The sequence below is a fragment of the Ursus arctos genome, unplaced genomic scaffold (genome assembly GCF_023065955.2).
Source record: "Ursus arctos isolate Adak ecotype North America unplaced genomic scaffold, UrsArc2.0 scaffold_4, whole genome shotgun sequence".
NCBI classification, from domain to species: Eukaryota; Metazoa; Chordata; class Mammalia; order Carnivora; family Ursidae; genus Ursus; species Ursus arctos.
In genome coordinates this window covers 28,633,283-28,646,791 of record NW_026623056.1, presented here as the reverse complement: position 1 = coordinate 28,646,791, position 13,509 = coordinate 28,633,283, and the positions used below count along the sequence as shown (strand labels likewise).

The window sequence follows — 13,509 nt, the reverse complement described above, 5'->3', positions numbered from 1 at the left end:
GTCAGCTTGAGGATTCTCTCTCCCTCTCCCTCTGCCCCTTGCCCATTCACCCCCGAGGCACACTCTCCCTCTCTAAAATAAATAACAATCTTTTAAAAAAATAAAAATTAAACAAGGTTAGTTCCTCAAAAAGTTAAACATAGAATTACCATATGATCCAGCAACTCCTGGTCTCGGGATATACCCAAAATAATTAAAAAAAGAAAAAGGACTCAAACAGATAGCTGTACATCCATGTTCAAAGCAGCATTGTTTACAATAGCCAAAAGGTAGAAACAACTCAGATGTCCATCAACAGATGAATGGATAAGTAAAATGTAGTATCTACATATAATGGACCATTATTTAGCCTTAGAAAGGAAAGAAATTCTGACACATGGTACAACACAAATGAACCCTAAAAACGTGCTGAGTGAAGTAAACAAGACACAAAGGACAAATATTGTATGATTCTACTTATTTAAGTTCTCTAAAATAGACCAATTCATAGAGTCAGAAAGTATAATAGAGGTTACCAGGCCTGGAGAGAGGGGGGAATGGGGAGTCATTCATTAATGGGTACAGAATTTCCAGTTTGGGGTAAGGAAAAGTTCTGGAAATGAATGGATTATAGTGATTGTGGCCAACATCGTGAGTGCACTTAATGTACACTTTAAAAGGGCTAAGATGGTAAATCATGTAATGTATATTTTGCCATAATTTTTTAAAAAATACTTAAAAATCAGATCAGTTAGAACTTCTCTATTTCACAATTCAGATTGACATGCTAACTCACTCCCAGAGTGGGTTGTCATATTATGAAATTCAATTTATAATCCAGATCAAAAGTCTTTTACCAATACATAGTCATAATTTAATATGCAGGGAAAAAAGTTCAACGTGGGAGGGGAAGACAACCCTACCGTATTCACCTTAGTTTAGGTAATATGCTTAATTTACCCTGTTTTTAATAGTTATGCCTAGGATTTGTCACGGTGCAAGAAGTGAATGACCCCATTGACAGGATACTACAAAATTCTTTTGCAGCAATTAATAGGGCTATGAAATGTATATAAAAATTTCTTTAATGTTAATATTAACTTTTTATTTTAAAAATACCAAATTCTATTTCTTTTTATAGGAAAATATTCCTTTAAAAAAAAGATTTTATTTATTTATTTGCCAGAGAGAGAGAGAGCACAAGCAGGGGGAGCAGCAGGCAGAGGGAGGGGCAGGTTCCCTGCTGAGCAAGAAGCCCGATGCTGGACTTGATCCCGGATCGTGACCTGTTCCTTACAGGTTTTTCTCCTCCTGTACACCATGGTCCTGGCTAGGAAAAAATAATCCCTATGCCAACACTCAGAGTTTATAGCCACTAAAGGACCGAGAAGGACAGACCTAAAGGCAACCTCCAGGTAATGGATAGATGCGGGAGATGAGCAAATGATGAGTCGTGGTGAGCATACCAGGTCCCATTTTGGTGAAAATAGCCTACAATGTTAACTGGCCTTTCGTAGGTCCCTTAGTGATTTTTGTTTGGGGGCTAAGCATGCACACTGGGGTTATGCCAAGCCTGAGGTGGGGAGAATTTCACACTGAGAAATGAAATACAAAACAGGTCTTGACAGGGCTTTTCCACCATAAGGAAAGGGGTTTCTGTTTGTTGTTGTTGCTCTTAATGTACAGATGTAGTTCTCTGAAGCTAAGTAACATAGGTGAGCATTACCCTTCTTTATGAAGTAGCCAGCACATCCTTAGTAAGTTGTGTGTTTTCACCCTCTCTGTTCATATAATCATCAATTCTGAAAACACTCATTATTATATCTTCCTGAGAGCAATTTTTCAAAGCTAGTTTTGAAAATACTTTTAGGATTGTATATTCCAGAGGGAATGTATATGTTCTGGCTTTCTTGAACTAAAACATTTGAAAATAATATCCATAAATAAAATTACTGTAAAAGTTGTTAGGTTTTTCAACTAATTTTGGCATGAGTGTTTTCTTTTTAGAAAACTTTTCTTCAAAATTGTCCATAGGGCAATGTTACCCAGAGGAAACCATTGGTGTCCTTCCCTAAATGCCCCTTTTCCACTCTAGCAAAGCCATCGCAATTTGTTTCTTTCTTTCTAGAAGCTACCTCACACCACCTAAAGGCATAGATTCTTTTCCAGTTATTTCAAAAAAAAGTATAATGAATGAATACAAGCACACACACATACACATACCCCTTTTAAATTAATTATGTCTAGAGACTTTGAGAGAAAGTGGCAGGAAAAAAGGAGTGAGTAGGAGATGGGGAAGGGACACAGAGCAGGTGTGGTCCATGCAGGTGTGGCCTGGGGAAAAGCCACAGAGTAGGAGGATGGGACAGAGAGCAGTGAACACCAGGGACACAGGCAAGGACGGAGACGTCTGCGGACCAAAAGGAAGAAGCCAGTAACTTGGGCATGCTCCTGGAAGCTGAGCCAGCCTTCTGCCCTGGCCACTTGAGTACCACTTTGTTTTTGTCCTCCTCTTCACCTACACTCCATTCCCTTATCTGCGACCTCCCACTTGCTTCCTGCCTCTGTCTTCTGCCTTAGTTCCATCAGTGGTCCTTAAGAGAATGCTTAGCTAGGAGTTCTGCAGCTTTTCAAAAGGTAGGACAAGCTTCTGACCCCCTACCTCTTTCTGGGGGGCCAGGTTTGGGAGCGGAGTCTGAGTAGCTGCTTCAGGACTAGGTCTGCAAGAAGCCACGGGCCAAAGCCCTGCAAGAGGCATCAAGCACCAGCCTGGGACCCAACTTTGGCCTGTGTGCAGGGGCTGCTACCCTTTTGTAGAATATAGCTCTTCATATTTAATTGCTAGTAGAGGAAAACTAGGGATCTGGACTCCAAATCGGAAGGATTGAGTTCCAGTCTCAACGCCATAACCTAGCTGAACAACCAGGTAACTGCTTGTCCCTCCTTGGAGCTCAATTTGCTCATGTGGAAAGAGAAGACTCTAGTCCATGCCAGACCTGGCTTTATAATGACTACTTGTGAAGTCAAATGTGTTTGGCACTGGGCAGCAGGCTCTGGTTTACATAACCTGTTGTACCAACTAAAAATGGTCCTTCAAAAAACCGCTGCCCTTTAACAGAGGGTGCAAGGCCTGTGGGAAGACTGTGAACACCTGTCTTGAGAGTGGACTCTGCAAATGGCACTCCAGCTCTTTAAATGATGTCCCCGGAGCCTCCACCAGCTCCCTAGCTACGTTACTCTGATGGTAGGCTCCTTCTTTGACAGTTTCCTCTTCCCTGGCTTCAGTAGAGGTAAGTCACCGTCTGCTCTAACATTTCAGAGATCATAAACCATGATGCCTGCAGTGCCTGCCGGAGGTTCCTCTTAGGTTCAACTAAACATTCAGACCACAAGCCTTGCAGAGGCCACACTTGACTTTACTCAGAAAATGTGGCTAGGGAGGCACCTGGGGGGCTCAGTCAGTTTAGGCATCCAACTCTTGGTTTCAGCTCAGGTCACGATCTCAGGGTCATGAGATCAAGCTCCAAGGGGCGCCTGGGTGGCTCAGTCAGTTAAGCAGCTGCCGTCAGCTCAGGTCATGATCTCAGGGTCCTGGGATCGAGCCCTGCGTCAGGTTCCCTGCTCAGGGGGAGTCTGCTTCTCTCTCTCCCTCTGCCTCTCCCTCCAGCTTGTGTTCTCTCTCTCTCTCTCTCAAATAAATAAATAAATCCTAAAAAAAAAACAAAAAACAAAAAAAACTCCACATACACTCTGTGCTCAGTGGGGAGTTTGCCTGAGATTCTCTCCCTCTGCCCCTACCCCCCTCAAATAAATAAATAAATAAATCTTGGGGCATCTGGGTGGCTCAGTCAGTTAAGTGTCCAACTCTTGATTTCACCTCTGGTCCTGATCTCAGGGACATGGGATTGAGCCCTGCTTTGGGCTCTGCTCTCCCTCTCCCTTCCCCCTGCCCTCCTGCCACACACATGCACTCTCTCTCTCTCTCTTATATATATATATATATATATATATATATATATGTAAAATAAATAAATCTTTTAAAAAATGTGGCTGAGAATCACAGCAGACCAGCATGGCAGCATCAACACGCAGAGCTCCGGGGTCAGCTGAGCAGAGTGGTCCACTCAGGTGCAAGGAGGTAGGAGCCCCGTTGCACAGATATAGGAGACTCCCTGGCTTACAAACCATTCTGTTTTCAATATTCTATGGGCTTCCAGCTTCCTCACAAAGACAAACACAGTTCTAATGGTCTCCACACTCAGAGAGGCCCAAAGGATGGTTCTCAGCCCGGTAGGTATAGTTCATACAAATAACCACTGTAAAATGTGCCTTATTCTCCCCCATTTGGACACCGGGACTTCGAGAAGTGATAATAAGTGATAGAGCTGAGATCTCCTGACTTCAGGGATCACTCTTCTTTCTATGATATCACAGCTGCCCCATTTGGCATTTCTTTTTTTTTTTTTTTAAAGATTTTATTTATTTATTTGACAGAGATAGAGACAGCCAGCGAGAGAGGGAACACAAGCAGGGGGAGTGGGAGAGGAAGAAGCAGGCTCCCAGCGGATGAGCCTGATGTGGGGCTCGATCCCAGGACTCCGCGATCATGCCCTGAGTGGAAGGCAGACGCTTAACCGCTGTGCCACCCAGGCGCCCCCCCATTTGGCATTTCTGATCTTCATTGTGCCTGTGACATGGTCTTAATATAATTTGAGTGTATTTTAAAGAAAGATACAGTAATACTGTAATATTTTCTGAAGTGCAATGTCATCTAATAGGTGGTCTTGTGATTATTTTAGAAAATATTTTATGCAGATTAGTAAATGCATCTAAACATTCCTGGTACATAGTAGGCATTCAATAATTATTAATTGAATCTGCCTTGTACTTCCTAAATTTGGGAGGCGACCTAAGTGACTTCTAAGGACAATAGCTCTGACCTACTAGTCTAAGTCGTGTTCAACAGGTGGCCTCTCCAGGGTTACAACAGGCCTTTCGTTACATGGAGCTCCATGCTTTATAGCCGCCCTTCTAGCACTTGTCCCAAGCCACAATTAAATCTTCGCTGACAGCAAACACAGGATCTTTCACCCTCAGATCAATAGGCCAGAATGTAATTAGCTGTGGGGGTTTGTGGCTCTTAGACAAGGTCACCCAAAGCACTGTTTTCCGAGGGGTGTGCTGGACAGAGCCAAGCCAGACCCGAGGCGGAATGCCATAACTTGAGCAAGCCGGGCTCCCTCCTTCCAAAGAGACCACTGAGGGCTTGCAAGTTACTCTACAGCAGAAAACAGGACTTGAATAAATGCCTTACTAATTATAGTTGTTTAGCCTGCTCTTTAGAAAAAGAAGGCAGGGTACATACTTGGTGTAACTGAAAGACCAGGAATCCAGTGGTGATGTAACATGCAAGGCCCTTTGCACCAGACCAGGCATTTCAGCCTCACAAACACCCTCTCACCTTTGCCCATTGGTGTTTCCTCTTCATCCCTCGTCTTTTCCAACGAGTAAACTCTGACTCATCCTTTGATACCTAGTCCAAACCTTCCAGAACTGACTTTTGCAGAATGTTTTCCTCGTCTCACCTGGAGGCAGAAGAAAATTCTTCTATTGGATCATATGTCATGACTGTGGGCTCAGAAAAGCAGACTTGCAAGAATTATTAAGACTTTGATGATGTTGTTCCAAGTTTCTTTGAATAAAAGAACCCATATTTCATAGCGTGGAGGTTGAGGGGAAGACCTCATACTGTGCCCCAGGCCTCTCCCCAAACTCATTCTCTAAAAAACACAGCCAGAAAATTAACAAGTCAGGAAACAACAGATGTTGGTGAGGATGTGGAGAAAGGGGAACCCTCTTGCACTGTCGGTGGAAATGCAAGCTGATTAGCCACTCTGGAAGATGGTATGGAGTTTCCTCAAAAAGTTGAAAATAGAGCTACCCTATGACCCAGCAATTGCACTACTAGATATTTACCCCAAAGATACAAATGTAGTGATCCGAAGGGGCAACTGCACCCCAATGTTTATAGCAGCAATGTCCACAATTACCAAACTGTGGAAAGAACCCAGATGTCCATCGACAGATGAGTGGATAACGAAGATGTGGTGTGTATATCTATATACACACATATATGTACATACACCACACAATGCAATACTACTCAGCCACCCAAAAAATGAAGTTTTGCCTTTTACAACGATTTGGATGGAACCGGAGGATATTATGCTAAGTGAAATAAGTCAATCAGAGAAAGACAATTATCATATGATCTCACTGATATGTGGAATTTAAGAAACAAAACAGGACGATAGGGGAAGGGAGGAAAAAATAAAACAAAACCAGAGGGGGAGACCAACCATAAGAGACTTTTAACCATAGGAAACAAACTGAGGGTTGCTGGAGGGGAGGGGAGGGGAGTGGAGGGATGGGGTAACCAGGTGAAGGACATTAAGGAGGGCATGTGATGTAATGAGCACTGGGTGTTACATAAGACTGATGAATCACCAACATCTACCTCTGAAACCAATAATACATTATATGTTAATTAATTGAATTTAAATTTTAAAAATGGAAAAAAAATTAAAAATGAAAATAAAAAAACCCAGCCAGACCTGCTCACCTCATGAAAGCTGATGAAAGAGACCTCCCACTAGTGACATTTTGTTTTTTTATCTTAACTGAAGAAGTTTTCAATGAAAATTGGTTCCTTTTTTTTTATTTTGGAAAAATCATCATGAAATAAAACACTGATGGGGCCCCTGGGTGGCTCAGTCAGTTAAGTGTTCAACCTTTGATTTTGGCTCAGGTCATGATCTCAGTGTTGTGAGATAGAGCCCAGCGCCAGGCTCAGAGAAGGGCCTGGAGCCTGCTTAAGATTCTCTCTTTCCCTCTCCCTTTTCCCCTCGCCACTCAAAAAAAGAAAAGAAAAAGAAAGAAAGAAAGAAAACATTTATTATCTGAATAGTTGTATCAAATTTTATGTACCATAATATGATATTAACACTATTTCAATACTCAGGTATTCTAGAGTCAATAAAGGGAATCATGCATGATCTCTATGACCCAGTAAAAATGGTGCAAATATTACAAGAGTGAGCTAACATTCATGTTTCCCTGGCACAAGAGCGAGTATTGAAGAGACCAAGAAAAAGTCAAGGGGAAATTATTTAGAATTACTGCATTCAAAATTAAGGATGTCAAAGGAGCCTTTCATAAGAGCTGCCCCACCAGAGGTTGGGTTTCCTGCAAGTCCAAGGACACAGCACCACCTACTGGCCATGGAATTTGCCCAGCTACTGGGAAGGGTTGGGGGGGACAAAAGCGTTCAGGGGCAAAACTGCCCCAGAGATTTGCATCTCAAACTGTCTTGGTGTGAATGGCAACTGGAGGCCTGTCCTTCTTCTCCAGAGGAGGCTCTGCGCCCACTGATGCTGCTTGTGCAGTCAGGGGAAGGAATGGGAAATGATGTGACCTGGGCCTCTGCTGTGAGAAGCCAAACCAGTCACTGATCTAAAACAGCGATTCTCAAAATCTGCCGCACACTCTAGTCGCGCGGGGGCTTAAGCAATCCGATGCTCCAGCTGCCCTAGACCAATGGAGTGCTCGGGGACCCAGGCATCTGCGAGCTCTACATCTTCTCAGGTGACTCCCGCGTACAGCCGAGACCAGCTGTTGGCAGGGCAGCGTCCCATCTCCAGCTCAGCTCCCCCAGGGCTGACCTCAGAGAACCTTCGGTCCGGTGGAGAGACCAACAGAGTAACACGTACATGTTCCTGTCCTGTCTTAGGGCTGTGATCAGGGGATGCCTCCGTCAAGGTCGAGAGGCCCCGGCGTGAGAGTCCACTCCCCACTTACAAAAAAGCTGTGTTGAGATAGAACTGACGTACAACAAGCTGTACGTATATGAAGTGTACAACCGGACAAGTACAACCTGTGAAACCACCACCACAGTGAACCATCACCGCGTAACGAACAGACTCTTCAAGACCGAGCTGGGAGAGTCCGTTTCACATTGCTGTTTCACAGTCACTTAATACTCCACGCCAGGCACTGTGCTGGGGAGAAGGAAGCCGAGACTCACCATGGGCCACCTCCTCCCCGGCCGGGAGTGGCTTCAGGATGCTGTTGGGATGTGAAGGAGTCATCTCTCTACTTGAGAGGGCTGTGGGGAAAGGAGAGGATGGGGAAGAGCTTGTCAGAGGGGATGATGGTTTAGCTGATCAAGGCAGATGGAAGTGATTATTAGTTGAAGAAAAGGGCTTTTTTTTAAAGATTTTATTTATTTATTCAACAGAGATAGAGACAGCCAGCGAGAGAGGGAACACAAGCAGGGGGAATGGGAGAGAAAGAAGCAGGCTCATAGCGGAAGAGCCTGATGTGGGGCTCGATCCCATAACGCCGGGATCACGCCCTGAGCCGAAGGCAGACGCTCAACCGCTGTGCCACCCAGGCGCCCCAAAGAAAAGGGCTTTTTTTTTAAAAAAAAAAAGATTTTATTTATTTGAGAATGAGCGAGAGGGAGAGCACAAGAGGGGTGGGGGGGAGGGGCAGAAGGAGAAACAGACTCCTCTGCTGAGCAGGGAGCCAGAGGTGGGGCTGGATCCTAGGACGCTGGGATCATGACCTGAGTCGAAGGCAGACGCTTAACCGAGTCACCCAGGCCTACCCGGCCATTTGTTGTTTGTTGTTTTTTGTTTTAAGATTTTAGGAAAAGGACTTTCCCAGGGCAGGGAACAGCATGAGTGGAGGGAGAAATGGAGGTATGAAAAGGTGGTGTGTTTGTGGAGCACCAGGGTTGGGCGGGGTGGGCTGGGGGGCACTAAGCAAAGCTGGAGCGGTTGGTGGCAGCAGCCGGGTGACCAGGAGTGATGAGCATGGGAGTCGGCCTCAGTTCTGTGAGCTTTATTCTCTCGGTGGAGAATCCCAGAACGCCTTAAGCAAGGGAGCATCGTGACCAGATTCGCATCTTAGAAAGTTCATTCTGACAGCCCTCCAACATTGTGGGATAATCAGTTTGGAACACCTTTGCAAAGTTCCCAGTGAGCAGACACAAATGAATTGTAGGTCACAGTAAGAATCAAAAGCAACTCTGAATATGAAAGCCATGTTCATAAACATTACACATATGCATATTTAGAACATTCTTTTTATTTAAGCAACAGCAGTGGAACTCTCTGAAAAATGGATGATACTCTGGTCTGTGAAGTTTGTATGGCCCAGGACATTTAAGTAGTGATGGAAACTGGCATGCTGAGATGCAGAGGGCCACAAGGAAGGTGGGACTCTAGAAGAGGTTCAGACAGCCTACTTCTAACACTGAATCCAGAATCATCTGCAAATATAGGGAACCCTGGGTGACTTAGTCGGTTAAGCATCTGCCTTCAACTCGGGTCATGATCCCAGGGTCGTGGGATCGAGTCCTGCATCAAGCTCCTTGCTCAGTCTGCTTCTCCCTCTGCTCCCCCTGCTTGTTCTAGCAGAACTAACAAATTAAAAAAATCTTTAAAATATGTAGATTTTATTTGAGAGTGAGAAAGCACAAGAGGGGAGGGGCAGAGGGAGTGGGAGAAGCAGACTCCCTGCTGAGCAAGGAGCCCAACTCGGGTCTTGATCCCAGGACCCTGGGATCATGACCTGAGCTGAAGGCAGATGCTGAACCGACCAGGCTACCCAAGCGTACCAATAAATAAAATATTAAGAAAAAAGAATCATCTTCAAATGTGAAGGAGGTAACACACAGGTCAGAAAGTCTGTGTTGGCATGTTACAAGGTAAACCGATTTTAAGTTACATTACTCCTGCTATGAACTGATTAATGGCTATGTTTTTACAGGTAGTAATAGCTCCTAAGAGTCTCTCTTTTACCCCATTTACCACCTAGCCTTGCGAACACAAGAGTAAACCTAAGTGTTGTCAGTGGGGACGCTTTCAGCTCCAAAAACAGTACTCACAGTGGACCAACAGTGAAGTCCACATGCTTCAGGCATGGTCTGCTTAGAGCTCCCGCTCCATTTTTCCATGTTTCCCGGAGCTCTAAGAGAATGTCAGCTCAGCAAAACCGAAGCAGTGCCAGTCCTTAACTCCACTTTTTGAAGAGAACATTCTTTCTCCAAGCCTCCTACTAAAGTTTAGGCGTGGATGCCGTGTGCTCACTAACTCTATCACTGGCAGGGGGAATGGGGTCCCACTGATTGGCTTGGGCCAACCAAGACCTGCCCTTGGAGCTGGAGGTCGTATTAGTCCCACCCAAAACGCTTGGCTGCTTCATGATGGGAGAGAAGGAAGATGTGCATGGGAAGCAGCCAAAAACGTCTACACGATTAAAAAATCACCCTGGGTGATCTAACAGCCCCTAATGAGGACTGCAAATATCAACCCGGTTTTCCATGGGTCTTGTTTGCTATTCAAAGTGACACTAGGGGTACCGGGGTGGCTCATTTGGTTAAGCGTCTGACTCTTGATTTCAGCTCAGGTCATGAACCCAGGGTGGTGAGATCGAGCCCCATGTTGGCTCCATGCTGAGTGAGGAGTCTGCTTCAGCTTCTCTCTCCCCCTCTCCCTCTGCACCTCCCCACCTCTTTAAAAATAAATAAATCTCTTTAAAAAAAAAAAAAAGGGGGACTCGCTGCTATGTGCATCACCAAAGGGCCCAAACACAAGGAAGGACACCACCTACCAAAGACACTTTATTTATTACCTCTTAACAGTTAATAGTCAAGAACAAATAATAATAACAACAAATAAAAATAACTCGCAAGGGGACCAGACATTAGACATAAACAAGGACACTATTAACATTAAAGCAAGCGCATGCTGGATGTGGCTATGCGCGCTGGTGGCCACAGGGAAGGCCGCCGCCTCCACGAAGGACCTCTGGAATCTGCGTCCTGAGGCTGGGCATCCGGAGCCAGACCTCAAGCTCCCTCTTTCACCATCAGCCAGACAGAATCCGCCATTTCCAAGTGTCTTCTGGCTCTTGCTCCTGGGGTGTCGTCATCACACTTCCTTAGGCTCCAAGTCGTGGGGAGGACATGCATTGGAGGAAACGTCCGTTCACTCATTGAGGAGGGGATCTGAGGACGGAGATGGCTCCAGCGCGCGTTCCCCCACCCACTCATCCTTCCAGCCCAGCTTCCTTCTGCCTGTTCCTCCCATTCCTGGTTATGGTTTTGAGGGGTTTTTTGCTTTTTTTCCTCCCCGCCTCTATCACCTACTGGCATTTCAAAAACTCTAGAATGTACTCCATGGTGGGCAGTTCTAGTCTGGGCCTTCTAATTAACATCAAAAAGATCCTGCATTCCCAGTCACTTCTCCCCCAAAAGCTGAGAGACATGTGTTTTTTCTGTCTCCTTGGTGTGAGCTCCCGCCAGGGCGAGGGTAATGAAATGCCTACACTGGAGGGACCGAAGTAGCATCCTATTTTGACTTATTAGAGAATGAGCCTGAGAACCTTAAAAGATGGTTATTTCTTCCCATGCCCTGGCACCTCCATAGCTGAAGTGTAAGAGTCTCTCAGAATTAGATCACAGATCTGTAGGCTATAACTCAAAGCAATATTCTCCCAGGAGTCAACAATCCTGGGGGGTTTTCCTCGAGATTGGAAATGGATATTGCTGCCCCACCGGGGGGAAAAAAAAAAAAAACCCACCAAAAACCTAACCATTGTACTGATTGGTCAAGATCAACTGTCTTATGAGTGCTAACAGCATCTATGTGCATTTAATTTCATAGGTACGAGCTGCATTCATTGCCAAGCAGTCAAAACTTCCATCCAGACAGGCTGGGTGCTGGGTGCCAGAGGAGTAGCCAAGGCCAGATATTCCCGGCGGCTCACGTCTCCATTAGTCTTTTACACACTCAAAAGAAAAACTCATACATTGGGTTGAGGGCCATGGATGGTCCCCGATTTTTTTACCATTCTAGACGAAAAGAGAGAAAGAGAAAGAGAGGCAAAAAACAAAACAAAACAAAAAACATGACAAAAAAACAAAAAACAAAAACTCTTAGAAAAGTAGTATTGCAACAGAAACATATAAGAAAAATTAGATAAATTATTAACATTACTTTAAGTAGTATTATTGGAATACTATTTTTTAAATTAGAACAGTCACTGTTCTAGGTTCTCTGTCCATATTAGCTTATCTGATTTTTATCCTATGAGACAGGCTTCATTTTGTCTATTTCACAGATGAAGAAACAAACCCAGAGAAGTCAAATAACTTGTCAAAGATCACCAGCTAATACGAGTAACAGAAGGAGCAAGGCTTCAAACCTGGGCTCTAAATCCCATGCTTATTCTACCTCTAAGGGGTTCTCTTTAGAGATTATGCTTGATGTAAAGCTCTCCCCATGAGGAGGAAAGGAGGATTGTAATGAGGCTGCTGGTTAAGGTTCATCTTGGGTGGGGCCAGCAGGCACTCCCACAGACGCCCATTCTGGGCTGTTGCTGACTAGACCATGTGTCTGACCCAACATGGCACTTCTTGCGCGAGTCAACCCCTTATACACACATGAAACATTAGACTTCTATGACTAAAGGAAACTTTATGTGCAAAATAAATCATGGGATTTCAAACCAGAAATAAGCCAGGGTTTCCCAGAATGGTCATAGTGCGTTAAGACCCTCAGCGGGCAGTGTGCTCGCCTGGGGAAGTCTGCAGAAGTGAATGCACAGAGAACGCGGAGCCTCTGCCCCACCCTCAGCCCCCTCTGCCACCCTCCTGCATTCTTCGCCTCCTTCATCCTCTTTATTTTTCAACTCTTCTGGTTAGGCTTCCCCCCACCCCTCCCCCTTTTCCCTTCCTCCTCTGTTCTTCCTTCTTTAGGAAGTCCCTTCTCTCCTCGCTGTTCTTCTTTTAACCTCTCTCTTCTCTGGCTCTTTTTCTCTTCCCTCATCGCCTTCCTTCCTTCTAGCTCAGTCCCCTTGGCTCCCGTCCCCATCAAAGTTGCTTCTTAAAGATTCATTCAGACCCCACTAAGCAATGTGAGCACAATTATCCAATACAAATCTAATGAATACAAGCTATGCTCCTGAAAGTCCTCCCAAGGGAAATAAAATAGCACCAGCCTAACTTGCCTTACCTCCGTAGAAATGGATTGGGTTATGCCTTGAAGTCTGGGGGGAGGAAAGGAAAGATTTGCCTTGCTATGGGCAGGCTAGAAGGATCGGACAGAACCATGTTTACATCCAACACTTCTTCCCAGGCCTGACCTCAGTCCTAGGTCCTCAAACCGCCTGGGAATTGTCACCACAATGACCAGAGTCATATCCGTGGAAGTTTATAATGTAAAGGGACCTTAAGGGCATCTAAATTGTTTTTCTTTTTTATAGCTGAGGAAATAGAAGGCCAGGGAAATTAAGTGATGTGTCTAAAGTCACATAGATGGTCAGTGTTAGGGACCAAGTGGTGGCCATTTAACAATAGGAGGGAGCAAAAAAAACAAAAACAAAAACAAAAACACAACGGGAGGGGGTGTCATCTATCTTTCTCTTTGGATTGGAAAACGAAAACAAAAAAGCCTGCAGCCA

At 44.9% G+C, this 13,509-nt stretch overlaps 1 protein-coding gene across 2 annotated transcripts in view; it reads right to left on the bottom strand.

Annotated features, from left to right (window-relative positions):
- Positions 1-10,653: 10,653 nt before the first annotated feature.
- MUC13 (mucin 13, cell surface associated) overlaps positions 10,654-13,509 on the bottom strand; it is a 35,608-nt gene continuing 32,752 nt past the window's right edge. For both annotated transcript variants that reach the window (XM_044382700.3, XM_057306493.1), the window contains exon 13: positions 10,654-11,899. The gene's annotated coding sequence lies outside the window, so the exon portion shown is untranslated. The remainder of the gene's footprint in view (positions 11,900-13,509) is intronic.